This window comes from Taudactylus pleione, unplaced genomic scaffold (assembly GCF_031769625.1).
Source record: "Taudactylus pleione unplaced genomic scaffold, aTauple2 ptg000005l, whole genome shotgun sequence".
Classification (NCBI taxonomy): Eukaryota; Metazoa; Chordata; class Amphibia; order Anura; family Myobatrachidae; genus Taudactylus; species Taudactylus pleione.
In genome coordinates, this window is record NW_028284408.1 from 1,274,477 (window position 1) to 1,291,220 (window position 16,744).

Genomic DNA, 16,744 nt, shown 5'->3' on the forward strand with positions numbered 1-16,744 from the left:
GTAATATTCCTCTTACTGTTTTGCCTTGATCAATATACATGAGACATTTTAATGCCCCTGGGCCATGCAATGTTGCAAACACTATTTAAGCAAAGTGATCAATTGTGTCCTACAGCTAAACTCACCTGGATATTTCAGCATTACTTCATCTGTGTCAAATACCAAGCTTCAAGCAGATATTCAAATGAGACTGCATGCTGTGACAATCTGCTAGGTAAGATGCTTTATCTAGTTCATCTTCATTATCTTTAATGTACATGCCCTTCTTAGGAGTAAAATATGATTCTTTTCTGCTGTGGAATCATGAAAATTAGGTTCAAGCACAAAGAACACTTAAACTTCTGGCAAATCAAAATCTTTTATTTGTAGTTGTAAACACAATTTCTATAAAAGAACTGATTTAGTACAAACACCTGGGATGTTCTTCCTTTATAAAATGATAACATGCTGTATATAATTTTTAATAGCACAAGATCACAAATGGTATAGGATATGAACAGTTTGTAATGTTCTCACTGAATTATTAAAGAAAAAAAATAGATACAAAACAAACTGAAATGGTAATTAATACAGGCTGGAAAATATATAGTTATAGCACTAATACAGTGATATCTGCTGGACCTCACCTCCTCATTGACATTCTTACCTCACAACTAATAAAGTGTCCTATGGGTAAATTTACTAAAGTGAAAGTTTTTAGAAGTGCAGATGTTGCCCATAGCAACCAATCAGATTCTACTTAATATTTAACTAGCACATTCTAGAAGATAATAGCTAGAATCTAATTGATTGCTATGGGCAACCTCTCCAATTCTAAAAACTCTCACTTTGTTAAATACTGTATATTGTATAACACCCCCTAGTCTCTAAGTGAAAGTCAGTGATCCTTGTTGTAGAGTATTAACCTCAATGAGAACTTTCATCCTTCTTTTTTAAGATGATATTTGAAAATGGTTGCTTATCTAGATGCCACTTGTGAGCACGAAAAGCAGAATGTCCATCAAAATTATACAAACACTTGTAGTAATGCTACACTATTCTGAAGTTTAATGCAGCTGACAGACTGTCAGGAGCAGGTGTGACTTTTTCTCTTTTACAACTCCCACACATACCAAGGAAGGTAGAAATTAAGGCAATATAATATATACTAAAAAGAGAATGAATTAAGAATATTTGCCTAATTGCTCAGAAGCACACAGCAAAAAATGTCTGCACTTTTGTCAGTCCTATAAGAGATAGTCAAATGTTTTTTTTTTATTTCTAATTTTGTTAGTTTAATCTAAATAAATCAAAATGAATATTAAATATTCATTTAAAATAATAAAAACAATCCATTTCTAGAAAGAGGAAGGAAAAGGCAACTTGTGTATGTGTTGAGTTGGACACATCTCAAGATATGTCCAGCTCCAAACAAATAGTATTAGTTCCATTTATCATGCATTCAATGTGTATATTTAATTACTTATCCATTAAAGTAGCAAATAAGTCCCTTGAAAGAGTTGGTAGTAAAATGTCACATTATTCTAATTGTACAAAGTATAATAATGTAATGAAGTGTCATACACAAAAGAGAGAATAGTGTCATGACTGTTATTAAATAATATGAAGGTCACATGTTCCATACAAAACACAATTGAATATAAACCTCTAGATCTGTTTTCCTCTTAAGAAGAAATGGGAGATGTATTTTTGTAGATGGAAATGTAATTTAAGTAATGGGAAATTCTAGTCACATCTTTATATAATATAGTCATGACGCTTAGTAAGTAATATGAACAGGAATTATCAATATGCAAACAGCAAAACTGAAGCCAATAGATAGTATTGCTGATAGTTGTCATTGTCATTGTCATTATTATTATCATCATCATCATATTATTATTATTATTATTATTATTATTATTATTATTATTATTATTATTATTATTATTATTATTATTATTCAAGCACTCCAGTACCCACAAGATATTGTCTATGTATACAGTATCTGAGGATTTAATTATGTTGCATTTAAACATCTACTTAATGTACTCAGTATTTGCTTGCCCATCACTGTATGCCTCCATTCTGCCTTTCCAGATACTATGGAATGCAAGTGACCATTAGTTAGAATTTGGAATAATGATATGGCTTTGCATTTTTGCGCACATTCATAGTATGGAAATGCATATCACTTGGAAAACATTTCATAAATACCATGCTGAGAGCCCAAATATTTTTATATTTTCACTAGAGATGTTGGCTGAGATGTACATAACTGAAGCTTGTTAACTAAACAATTAATCAATAAAATAGGGATAGCTTAAAGCAATAGCAAATATAGCTTAAATATGTTATTAAAGAAAGGATTCAGTAAATTAAAGTTGCTGTGTAGACAATCTAGACAAACATCTAGACAGACATACTGTAATCATGTACAGGATTAGTCAGGAAATGACCTGGAATGCAGGCAAAGACATATGAGCAACCTCTTAATGCATATAATAATACAAACACTTTATACTGTATCAGGAACTTAATTATGATTAAGAATTATTTTCTCGAGGTGTCATATCTTAAAAGAATTTCCTTTTACAGTTATTGATCTTATCCTGTCCTACATTGCATGATATTCAGTTTCATACTATACAGTAGGTGGGTCTTTTGCACTGTCTTTGAAACAAGTAATTTAATGCTCGTAGGGGAATAGGAACCACAGATTTCTATTCTCTTGTTTCAACCATTTTTTACAGTAGTCCACTCACAATTACATTAATGGGCTAGTTTAAGAAGTGAGGGGTGGCTTTCACTCTATCTCTCACATGGTTCCAAACAGATACTTATTTTTACCTTCTCACAATCAGATTAGAACAGAGGGAAGTATAGTAGATAAAGGAAGGTGAATTTGGTAGTAGGTAAATGGAATAGAAGAAAGCAATTGAGGTTATGGGGGAATATTCAATAGGGAGCAAGGTTTTCTCCACAAAAAATCCTGTGGATCATGCACCAAATTTTAAATTACCACCGGGATCCAATTTAAAAAAATGCATGTGGGGTTTCATCACTGAAAAACTAGTGGTTCTAGAAAAAAGAAAAAAAATTATTACTGCTCTGGTGGTCTACAGTGGTCTCAATGGCTCCTGGTCATCTCCTCTCCTCTTTTGCACTGAGGAAGGGGATGCATGGAGTCAAGGGAGCTGCTGGGAGGCCAGGGGAATGCTGGGAGTGGAGGTGTCTGCAGTTGGCTCACACACTCGGGGGTCAAACAGACACTCAAACACACATACAATCACTCACACATACTTACACACAATATGCTGTGTTCTCACATCTTTTTAATTGACAATATGTACACTGTGGAATGCTAGCCACCAATATGTGTGTATTGTCATTCTAATTCCTGTATATGACAACTGTTTCAAACTGGTAAGGAAATTGAAAAGTTAACTATATACTGAAAATATGCAGTTACATATTTTCAAACATCAAACATAAACCAGGTGGTTGCAACAATCTGGGTAGGGTTATAGCACCAGAGCCTTAACTAGACATTTTGGTGTCTTGGGCCTGAAAGAGCATTGGCACCCCCTCTCCCTATTTTTTAAATAGGGACATAAGACACACAGAGAAAAAAAGGGTGTGGCCTCATGGGGAAGAGGCATGAAATATCTGATTTGTCATTTTCAATGATGAAGGGGTACCGATCTCATTGTACCACTGTTATCCAGGTATCAGCTAAATATAGTGTGAATTCAATGGCTAATGTGAAGATACACAATAACTATGCAGTACAACTCACCAGCTCTAGATGTAGGTAGAGTGCTGGTGAAGTTGCATCTGCAACATGATTTGTCCATCAGAACAGACATGTTCAAACCTGGAGTCGGCAGTGTAGATCACAGACTGAATGTATAGAAAGAGTGCTACTTGTAGTGTATATACAACAAATATCAGTGATGGGGAGGTCCGTGTATGTACCTTGAAATGTCAGCTGAGCTCACCAGTAGAAATTGCGGAGCAGATAGCTCTATGTGTAAGTTGTCTGACTGCTATGTGAGAGGTGAAAGGTGCAAGCTCTGGGTATGAGAGTATTTTGAAATGTGTGTATTAAATATAAGAGTATATGACTAAGGTGCTTGGAGAGGTGGCCAGATGGAGTGGGAGACAGCCAGTGAGGAGATGGAGGCAGCCAGGAGCTGCCCGGGATAAAAGAAGAGAAAGCTACAAGTGAAAATGATCATAAACAGACATTTGACAGGCCCAAATAGCACCCCCTACCCTGCGCTGTCCAGTGCGGTGGCACATGTTGCACCACCCTAGCTACGGCCTTTTGAAACACTATAAAAACTATTATCTAATGTACTCGTAAGCAAAGTTGAAAAACCATATGCAACAAACATTAAATGTTGTACGAAGCTAATACAATAATACTTATATATACTCTATACAGAAAGCAATCAATGTAATTTCCCCAACAAGGACTCAACAAGACAACAGCAAAAGTCTGCAGAGTTGCTAAGACAAACTAGCATATGGTATAATAAAATTATGATGACAGTTGGAAAGACTGGATTTAAAAACATAAATGCTAAACTTTTAAATTTCATAATTATTACTGTAGGAGATGTACAGTTTGGATTCTCCAAAAATCTCAATCCACCCAAATTTCATGAATTCAGACAGATCTCAGTCTCAGTTCTGATCTTCCCACAGCTCAGAATTTGGATTTAATTTCAATTTCTGATTTTGGATAGCAACAATTACATGATTGAAGCTGTTTTTAAAAACTTTTTATCATTTTGTTTTTTAAAAACCCAGATCCAACACTAAAACCAAAACACTTGAGGTTGGTTTTCCAAAACCAAAATATGAAGATGTAGCCAGATCCAGTACCTTTACATGGGGGTCAGCGTACATCTCTAATTACTGTATATATTTATGTTAGACTAGTATTTTAGACCAGTCATTCATTGGGTCAGTATCTATATGACATTTTAAGGGTATATTTTCTCTCATTTGCAACTTACTATCTCTCCCCTTTTTCACCATCTCTTTTTCCCTCTTTTTCTTAACTTATGTATCTCTCTACCTCTTCCTTCTTTTTCTGTCCTCTATATCTTTTTCTGCCATCCCTTATGTCTGTCTTTCCCTCTGACTCTCTTTAACTCTTCCTACCATCTCTCTTTCCCATTATGTCCTTTTTCCCCATCTCATGTCACCTATTTTCTATCTTCCTTTTATCTCCTCACTGATCTTCCCATTCCATAACCACACTCCAGTGTCCGGTGAATGGCTTGCCTCTACCCTGAGGTTCGGACAAAGGCCTATTGTAGCAGGTAGCTGCGTGATTACTGTCAGTCTTTTCAAACAGTGTAATATATGTGACGGTTATGCACATCCACATATTGGGGTACATGTGTGTGTGGAAGATGTACAGACATTGAACAAACCAGCTATGGAAATAAAGATTCTAGCTCTGTTTGGGTGCTATCAGTGGGGAAACAATTTAATTAGTGGATGAGAGAAGGTGGACAGCAGTCCCAAGAGAAGTATTTTTTTCAGCTACTGGGAACTGAGGACCTCATTCAGAGTCGGTCGTTGCGGTCGCATGGTCGTACGCCACCAATGTTCGCTAAACTGTGCATGCGTAAAGTTCGCAATGCGCGTGCGCAAACTAGGTGCTATGATCAGAAATTTCTCTTTCCTTGAACACAGCCAGGTCAGTAGTTTGAGTGACAGAATGAGGCGTTTGTGGGTAGTAACAGGGGAAGGTGTTTGAAAATGGGGGAGTGGAGATCCGAATGCAGGCGTGCCTAATTATGCAAACGGCGTTTTATGGGAGTGCATAATTAACAAAGTAGTGTCATGGCACACGTGACATGTGTGGTTTGTACACTGACCTGATCGTAGTGCTTAAGAGAGGGTATGGTCAACCTTAAGCTCTATGACCAGTTCCGATGGTTACCGATGGTCTCGATTAATCCTTATATGGCCGGAAATTACGTGTAATGCGTACGAGAAGGGGGCATATTTTTTGTCTTACGGCCGCATCCTCCCCTTGGTCGGCCAGCTAACAATCCGATCTTAAGCACGCAACTTGCGAGTGCATCATTTGCATATCCGGCCCCTTTTCCTTTACGACCATGCGGCCGCAATGACCGACTCTGAATGAGGTCCTGAGAGCGGTTTCATATTGTGGGGAAGGTGTTCAATCCCTGCATAGTGCATGTAGTAAACACATTCACATGGATTATTTAACAGTTTATACCAGGGGTTAAAGTGGGCAGGAACAGGGTGGAACTGAGGACCTGATTCAGGCCCACTTGCTAGGATGCATTCGCATGTAGCCTGCTGATGTTTGCAATCTGCACATGCATATAAGGCACCGTGCGCATGCATGAACTAGTCCATGTGATCACAAAGCGCTCATACCCTGCACACAGATGCCTTGCTAGAATGAGTGACAGGATGAGCCATTTGTGGGTAGTGACAGGGATTGGTCAATTGTAATGGGGGTGTGGTGGTGCAAACGCAAGCGTGTCTGTGCATCCTAATCACTTCAGGGGTGCACATAATTAAGATGCAGCATCAGCATACATGTCACATGGCTGAATTACACACTGCAGCACTCGCAGTGCTTGCGGTAGGGTATTATCAGCCACAAGTGCTGCATATGGGCCCGATGCTACTCGATGTTACTGATTGTTTCATACACTTCCTGGAGATGATGTGTATTACTAAGGGAAAGTGGGCATCTTATGACAGGCTGGTGGGCATCTAAATACACATCACGGTCGAAAGCCAAGAAATAGTGGGCGTGCTAATGTCTTGCCGTGCGATCGTGGGATTTGCATACTTTGGCAGCTGACGGCTGCTTGCAAATGCATCTAGCAAGCAGGTCTGAATCAGGGCCTGAGTTCCATCACCTCTAATGGTAGGTGGAACTAGTTCCACCTCCACCAAGTCCCTGCACAGAAGTCCCACAGAGAGCTACTCACTGTCTGCCTAGGGAGGCTCAATTTATTCAGAGGTCTTTTATTTCAGAAAAACCAGCATATAGGTAAGGAAAGAATCAAGCAAAGGCAATACATAGAGGTTTTAATAAAACATTGGTCATCCAAGTGACATAGACTAATTTGAGGGGACCCATAAAAAACTTAGAGACACAGCAGAAATATAACACTGATCCCCCAGCCATTCACTTTAGCATTTCCAATACTGAACAGTGTGTGTGTGTGTTTGTTTGTAAAGAACAGTTTTCACACTTGTTTTGGCCTGTCAGACTAGCGTGGTGGGGGGGTGGAGAGTAGGCGGCGGGAGAGATTAGTTCTACATCCTCTTCAGGACCACGTTAAGCCATGGCTTTTACATATTTCACTTTTCAAAAAAGTCACTGGCAAATAGTATTAAAATTGTGCTTACATTATTTTCATTAAGAATATTTGATACACCATTTCCAGTTCTAGATTACAAAATATCAACTGTTCTCCATCAGAACTGCCTGAACAATTTATATGGATAAGGTTACCATTTTCTGTTGTCTGAGTAAATGTTACTCATAACAGAAGCATTAATTATAATACATGTCAATGTTTTGAATTAAACTAATGTTTAAAGCAAAAAAAGGCATGTTAAAGATTAACTAAAGTTTTATAAAAATGAATCCAAAAAAATAAAATTAATCCTGTAGATTGAGTACTTTATATTTCTGGCTTCCATTTCAAATAACTAAGTATACTTTACTATAGCTGATGATTTATTTAGTTTCCAAAATATATAGTAACATGGTAGTAAAATATCTTGGGGGAGATGTATCAAACCTTGAAAAGAGATAAAGTGGAGAGAGAAAAAGAAACAACCAATTAGCTCCTAACTGTCAGTTACAGGCTGTGGAGCTGATTCAGAAACGGACGCTAAGAAGCATTTGCTCATAGCTCAGAGCGTGTGCGTGAACCAGTGCAAAAGATCAAGATGCATTCACTCGCCAAGCATAGACAGCCCAGCAGAGTGAGTGACAGGAGAAGTCATTTGTGGGTGGTAACAGGGGCTGGCCACTAGAAATGGGGGGGTGCAGATGTGAATGCAGGCGTGCCGGACTGAAATAATGCAGTTTCAGAGGTGTGCATAATTAACAGGCAGCGTCATAGTACACATCACCTGGTTGTATTTCACACTGAAGTGATTGCAGTGCTTGAGGTAGTTTATAGTCTACCTCAAGCACTGCGTTCGCTTCCAATGGTACCCGATGTACCGATGGTTGCATTCACTTCCTGGAGATGATGTATGCAAGTGGGCATCTTGAGACAGGCTGGTGGGCATCTGCATATGCAAACCGAATGCACGGCCAGACATAGTGGGCATGCTTATGCCTTTCCGTGCGTTCGCATGCCATGCCGTCACTTTGCCAAATTTGCATTCACTGGGAACGAGCGCTCGCATCTTATGACCAGGTCTGAATTGAGTCCTGTGTTTGAAAAATAGTAGATATACAAAAATAGGTGCGCTTTTATTCAATTGCTATCCTGTGTAAATACTTGCAGCTAACAACTGAGGAATTCTGTCTATTCCCTCAGCAGAAACAAATAGAAATAGAAACAATGTGTCTGCGCCTGTATAAACATTCAAGATTCCCAGAAAGGTGATATTAATTGTTAATTTATTACATATAATACTGAACTGCAGTTCAAAAATAAAATAAATTCAATATCATATCTAAAACACTCATTTATGCATATATACTACAACAATTGTCTCAATACATTGCAACATATGAATTGTATCAATGGTATGGGAATAGATCTTAAAAGTTCATTGAAAGCTCCCAGACAGCACTTGGATAATGTATATCTCTATTACATGATGAAAGATGTTATAATCACCAATCCAGACACCGATGACAAAACTGTGTGAAATGTCTCTGCAAGAATAAGTACATGTGATATCTATTAAGTGGCACAACCACACAACTTGGAGCCACCTGACATGTTAGCAGATTTCCTTGTTTTAGCCAAGCTAAAGTAACAGTTCTTGGCCAGTCCTGATAGTGAGGAGTATTAAGAAGTGAGTATAGCAGCAATGTTCACAATATACGTTTGGTTCAGCTCTCACCTCTCGCTAAGTGCTCTCCACTCAGTCCGGTTCTCACCTCCCACCAAGCATGGTGCGCTCAGTCTAGTTCTCACTCTCCACTCTGTCCAATCATTGCCTTTTGAAAAAAAAACATGTGAGAGGAGAGTAATGCATCAAGGTCGTTTTTAAGCATATTATGGACTGCAGAATTCCATTCTAAGCATTGCCTCTATAATTGGATTTGACTCTAACAGCCTTGGATTATTCTGGATATTTTCTTCCTTTCATCCAGAGAACTATAAACTCAGACACCTTTGTTTGTGCTGCCTGAAGGGCAGCCAGTGAGGAGCTGGTCTTGGAGACACAGAGCACTTCATTACACACCTGCCTATATTGCAGTGTACAGCAGAGAGTGAGTACCGGACTGAGGGCCTGATTCAGACACGCTCGCAAGCGCCAAGCACTGACATGCGTGTCGATGGTGGCCCAGTGCACATGCGCACGACAGAGCCGGCTCCGTCGTGCGCATGCGTGAGACCCGGATAGCGATGGGCACTCCGTCGCTCCGTGTCTCGCACCTAAGGGGGCGTGCTGTCGATGTTGAGTGACAGCACACCCCCTTTGGTGGGCGGGCCAGGGGCGTGGCTGCCCAGACAGAGGTATTCCCATGGGAACGCCTACCGTCTGGGGCCGGCCCCACTGACATCACAAGTGATGTCAGTGGGAGTGCACTCGGCTCTATCAGAGCCAAAAGCACTCCAGGGCTCTGAATCAGGCCCAAGGTACAATGTGCTTGGTGGGAGGTGAGAAGTGGACAGAGTTAGGAGCAAGAACCGGACTGAGCGCACTGTGCTTGGTGGGAGGTGACAACCAGACTGAGCGGAATGCACTTAGTGGGAGGTGAGAGCTGGACCAAATGCATATGTCAGGACTAGCCTGGAACTGTTTATATAGCATGGCTAAAACAAGGAGATCTGCTAACCTGTCAGGTGGCTCCAAGTTGTGCGGCTGTGCCACTTACTAGAGATCACATGTACTTTTTCTTGCAGAGACATTTCACACAGTTTTGTCATCAGTGTCTGGATTGGTGAATATAACATCATTTAATAGAGATATACATTATCCAAGTGAACTTTTAATATCTATTCACATACCATTGATAAAATTAATATGTTTCAATGTATTGCTTTACCTTGTGGCTCTCCTCCACACCACCTCGGCTGCTTCATTTGCCCACAGCAGTTACTAAGCAATAAAAGCATAGCCCCCTGTGTGCATGCAAGGCAGGATGCAGCATAGCGGGGGCAGGGGATGTGTGTCTCTCAGATCTGGACACAGGATCTGATTCAGACCCGGTTGCTAGTTGTGGCAGCTTGCTCCTTGCATATGCACATTCAGGTTAGTGACGGCATGGCAGGCGATCGCACACCAAGGCATAAGCACTCCCACTATGTATTGGGGAGCAATCACTTTGTCAATGTAGATGCCCATTAGCATGTCTTTACATACCCACTAGCGTATGTCATCTCCAGGAAGTGTTTTAAAACATTGGTACATTGAGGACCATCGGAAGCGATCGCAGTGCTTGTGGTTGACTCTACCCTCCTGTAAGCACTGCAAGCTCTTCAGTGTAAAAAACAACCAAGTGACATGTAGTAAGACGCATCTTTGCTAATTATGCACACCCACAAAACTCCGTTTGGAAACTCAGACAAGCCCCCGTTCGCACATCCACTCCCCCATTCACATGCACCTTTCCCTGTTACCACCCTAAAATGGTACATTCTGTCAAAGTAGCGGGCAGCCTGTGTACTATGAGAGTATGATTCCACATCGCTGAGACTGGCTTGCGCACGCGAACTGCGAATTATATGCATGCGCAGATGGGCGACTATTGGTCAGTGCGAGCGGCCGCAGCTTAGCGAGCAGGTCTGAATCAGGTCCACAGTCTCCATCTGTAAGATCAGGACATTCCCAATGTACTCCAGTTAATAACAAATGTGCGCAGACATCAAATTTTGAGTCCAGGGCTTTTGGGACTGATTGAATTAAAGCAATGAATTAAAAAGATCTATCAGATCTTTGTTACCCATTGCTTAAATTTCAGTGTTCAGTGCATTACAGTCACTGAGCAGGGAGCAGATCTACTGGTGAGCAAGTGTTTGTGATTGGACAGTGTCACTCTTGGGGACAGGGAGAAGGCAGGTAGATGGGAGTCTTTGCTGCTTTACTTCACTCAGGAAGCTCATTATGCTATCCTGAGATGGCAACATTTTATTGAGAAGTGAAACCATACTGGTGTATGGGAAATCAATCCCGACAAGGAGCTGGGCACTGCTGGAGAAATCTGAAAGTTCTCACGGTAAACCCTTATCACTGATAAATGGCTTTTCACTGCTGCATGAATAGATCCCATAATACTATTGATATTCCTTTAGTGACATATGCCATGAGACATCTTGCTGAGAACTTTTTTCCTCAGTTTTGCTAATTTTTCTGCAATTTTGCTACATTTTCTTTCATTGTGCTACTTTTTCCATAATTTTGCAAATTGTTTCACAGAGCGCCGGGTCCCAGTATCTACATACTGGGTCCAGCAGTGCTGGTGTTGGGCAGTGTCAGTGAGGCAGCGGGCAGGAGGTCCCCAGTGCCCGCTGCCCTAAGTACTTACCCAGCTTCACTACTATTGCAGCCATCAGAGGCATGCTGAGTTCCTTCCTGGGCAGCTTCAGAAAGGCGATTGTGTCTTCCATAGGACTGAGCATCCGCTTAGTGAAGATTCTTAAAGGGCCATACATGCCTCCTGATAATGTCACAGAAGGCACCTAAATTATAGCCCTGCCTATATAAGGAAGTCCCTGGGAGCACTCTAGTGCCAGAGTATAAGCTCCCAAACCTTACTACGGCTTTCAAGTTTGTGACTTTGTTGCTTGTTCCTGACCTTGGCTTTGTCCATGACAGGATTTTATCTGCTCCTTGATACTGCACTTGGTATTCTGGTTTTGACCTTGGTTATCCTTTGTGACCTGAATTTGTCTGCTCCCTAGTACTGCACTTGGTTTTTCGGTTTTGACCTTGGCTATCATCCATTACCTGCATTTGTCTGCTCCCTGGTACTGTCTCGTCCGTTTGGTCCTGACCTGGCCTGTTGACTATGCTGTACATCTTCATTGTACTCTGCTCCATCCAGTGCTCACCAGCACCTGTATTAGGGTGCCTAGTTTAAAGGGCATGACCTGCATGTAGGATGCAGCCAAGTTCACACCTCCTTGCGGGGGTCTCTGGTAAACACCACCAGCACTGAAGACTCTGTGCCTGAGTAATAGGTCTTGAAAATCCCAAATATGGGTTTGCATCCATTACCCACCGAAGAGTTGTGACAGAATACTCTGGCTGAACATAAATGCTGCTGGTAATCTGTCACCACAAGACTTGCTTGAGAACCTCCACACCAGAGTCGAGAAAAAAGGATAAGATCAGGCTCAATTATGCAGTGTGGGAAAATGCTAATGCAATGAGTCAGTGTCCCCCAGCCACCACCGGTACAACCAGTTCCACCTCCTATGGTGACTGTACAAGCTGCATTTGCTTCCACATTGTTATGGATTCCAAATGGCTGTTGAGGATTCCTGAACCAGTGCTCAAATCAGCGTGAGGTCCAGGTAGTGAAATTATCTTCTGAAAAGGATGAAGGTGGCTTATGTGATCTTGCTACTAGCTGGTAAGCCATTTGCTTGGTCTTCTCCATTATGGGAAAGGAATGATCCCCTGGCAGCTTTACAGAAGGCATTCAATGAGCCTGGTTGAATATCCTCTGCGTGGTCAGCTATTCTGCATTTGAAGCAAGGCAAAATATCTGCAGGACAGTATGCAGTACAATTTCGAACCCTGGCCTTGGAGTTAGGGTGGAACAACATAGCCTTGGTTGCTGCTTTTATGCAAGGGCTATCAGATCAAATCAAAGATGAACTTGCATCCAGGGAATTGCCAACAACTTTGGATGATATAATTTCCTTGTACATCCAGATAGAACTGCGCCACAGAGAGAGAGAGCATGATAAAAGGAACAGTCTTGTCACTTCAGCTTCAAGCTTGCCCTGCGTTTCACAGCACCATTTGAGCCTCTAGAACCTATGCAAATCGGGAAATCCAGCATTCCTGTCACAGAGAGGGAAAAGGAGGTTCAAGAATAATATTTGTCTATATTCTGGTGAATCAAGTCATCTTCTTTCCGGCTGCTCATAATGTCCGGGAAATGAGAAGGCCTAACTGATCAAGGGGTGGCTGATAATGTAGCCTCCCAGTTTTCCATTGATATGACTCTGGTCCTGGAAAACGCCTCTGAAATCCTCAAGGCCTTTTTAGATTTGGGTGCCAATGGTAACTTTATTACTGCAAAGAAGGTTCAGGAATTTGGAATGCCTAGTATGTGACTGCAGACACCACTCTGTGGCCTAGGGGAGGATGTGAATAAACTTTCCATGGCTAACATCCACTCTGGAATGACAGAGGTCATCATGCAAGTGGGCAAGTGGGCGTTCTCCATTGTTAAATGATTATGTTCTATATGGACCCATCAGCCGAGAGTCTGGTTATTCTGGGTCTTCCATGGCTTCAAAAACATGCTCCCATTTTAGATTTGGGACAACCTCAAATTCTGTCTTGGGGTTCTCAATGCCATTGGTCATGTTTGTCATCTGTCAAACCTTCACACCATTCATTTAATAGTTCAGTTAATGTATCTCTCTAGGAAATATGCATCCAGCTCCATAACAGTCCTTTATGATTGTATTCAGTATAAAGCTGCAGAGACGATTTCTGCTCATACGGAGTGGGATTGCGCTATAAATTTTTCACCTGGAAAAATGCCTCCTCGTGGAAGACTATTTCCTCTCACACTTCCTGAGTTCTTTGCAGTGTCAGAAAACATTAAAGAGACTCAAGAATATGGGTTCATCAGGGAGTCCAAATCCCCTGCTGGAGATGACCTGTTTTTAGTTAAAAAGAATGATGGAGGGTTGCGACCGTGCATTGACCACTATGGTCTAAGTGCCATTACCATCAAGGATCAGGAGCTTTTTGATTGGATAAGAGCGGCAAATATTTCACCAAAATAGATCTTTGTGGGGGCTACAATCTAATCAGAATCTAATCAGAATCCAATCTGGGGATGAATGGAATGGAATTTAACACTTGTGATGGCCACTAGGAATACATAGTCATGCCATTTGGATTAAGCAGCACCACAGCTGTTTTCCCAAACTACATGAATCATATCTTCCTGGACCTGTTATATAACTACACAGTGTTATACCTGGATGACAACCTGATATTCTCTAAGAATTTAGTGAGTCATCACCAACACATATGTGAGGTGCTATCATTGCTTTTGGCTAACCAGCTGTTTTGTAAGCTCGAGAAATGCTCCTTTGTGCAAAATGAACTAACATTTCTGGGTTATTACCTTTGTATGGATCCAGAAAAGCTTACCACCATTGTGAACTGGAACCATCCAGTCGGGTTGAAAGCAATACAATGCTTCCTTGGTTTTCTCAACTTCTATCAAAAGTTCATCAGGAACTACTTGTCCACAACTGCTCTTACTAGGATGGGTCAAGACACTTGAGTGTGGCCCCCTGAGGCATAGGAAGCTTTTGTCCATCTTGAGCAGTGCTTCCTTTCAGCACCCATTCTGAGAAAAACAAATTGTGATCAACATTTTTTCCTAGAGGTGGATGCCTCCACAGTTGGTGTTGAGGCACTGCTGTCACAGAAGGAAGAAGAGGGCAAGTGGTATTCCTGTGAGTTCTTTTCAAAAAAATTCTTGGCACCGGAGAGGAATTATTCTGTCAGTGATTAAGAACTACTAGCCTTCAAATTGTCCCTTCAAGAATGGTATTACTTGTTAGAGGGAGCTACATTTCCAGAGACAGTCTATACCGATCATAAGAACCTGATGTGTCTTAAAACTGCCCACTGCTTAAATTAGCATCAATCCAGGTGGTTATTATTTTTTGATCAGCTCAATTTGGTGATTACATACTGGACGAGTAATAAAAACATCAAGGTCGATGCTCTGTCATGAGCATTCAGTTCTGCTGACATGGAGGAGGTAAAGGAAGACAATCCCATTCTGAACCCTGCTAGCTGTTTGGCTGTCACCAACAAGGTCAATATTCCACTGGGAAAAATATTCATAGAACTCAGCTCCGGTCTGAATTACTTCAGTGGGCTAATTTATCACACTTCACAGGTCATGAGGAAGAGTTTGTAGCTAATCCTCAGAAGCTATTGGTGGCCGACAGTTCATCCGGATGTCAAGGGCTTTGTGGCTGCTTGTCACACTTGTGCTCAACATAAGGTTCCACTGCACTTTCCATCAGGGCCTTCACAGGGCCACTACCAGTGCCTGATCATCCCACAACTCCATGGACTTTGTGACAGATCTTCCTCCTTACCAAGGGTTTATTACTATCTGGGTAGTAATGGACAGATTTTCTAAGGCAGCACACTTTGTTCCATTAAAAGGTCTACCTTCAGCTCCAAAGCTACAGTAGCAGAGGCTTTTATAAGGGATATTTTTTCTGGTTGCATTGGTTCCCAAAGGACATTATGTCAGATCGTGGGGAGCAATTTACCCAAAAATTTTGGAAGGGTACTATGTAAATGTTTTGGGGTTAACCTAAGCTTTTCAATGGCCTACCATCCCCAAAGTAAATGGTCAGATGGAGTGGGCAAATAAGGATTTGGAAAAATTAATTTGAATGTGTCCGCAAATCAGGATGATTGGGTTTCCTTACTTCCATGGGCTGAATTCACTCACAACAGTTTGTTTCATGAGACATCGGGCAATTCTCTGATTTTTTATCCAGTATGGGTTTATCCAGTATAAGGGAGATTTTCCAGTAAGACATTGTGTCAGTACATGGGGTGCAATTTACTTCAAACTTTTGGAGAGCAATATGTAAATGTTTTGGGGTTACGCTAAGCTTTTCATCAGTCTACCATCCCCAGAGTAATGATCAGATGGAGTGGGTGAATCAGGATTTTGAAAAATTCATTTGAGTGTGTCTACAAATCAGGAAAATTTGGTTTCCTTTCTTCCATTGGCTGAATTCACTCACAACACTTTGTTTCATAAGACAGCAGGCCATTCTCCATTTTTTATCCAGTATGGGTTACACCCTGAGTTACTGGAATTGCCAGTTCTTGAGTTGGTATCACTTCCAGTCATCCATGATATGGTTAAGCAGTTCCTCAATATCTGGAGAGAGGTAAATAGGAACCTATGCATCTTCATAGTATAAGATGGTTGCAGACAGGAGAAGGAAGAAGGTTCCATTACTATGTGCTGGTGACAGTTTGATTTTCAACCAAACATCTACTTCTGAGGGTGCCTACCATGAAGTTTGCTCTTAGATTCATTGGGCCATTCCAGATTCTCCAAGTTATAAACCTGGTGGCATATTGTCTAAAGCTCCCTGGCATGCTTAAGGTTCCGAATGTCTTTCACATCTCCCTTTTGAAACTGCTGGCCCTAAATACAGTAGGTTTTCAAAACCCTGTGACCCTCCTTCAGTTATTCCAGTAGATCTTCAAGAGGGGTACGAGAAAAATCAGATTTTTTACTTCAGAGTGTCTCAAGGTATGGTTCAGTTCCTCGTGGACTGGAAGGAATATGGACCTAAAGAATGCT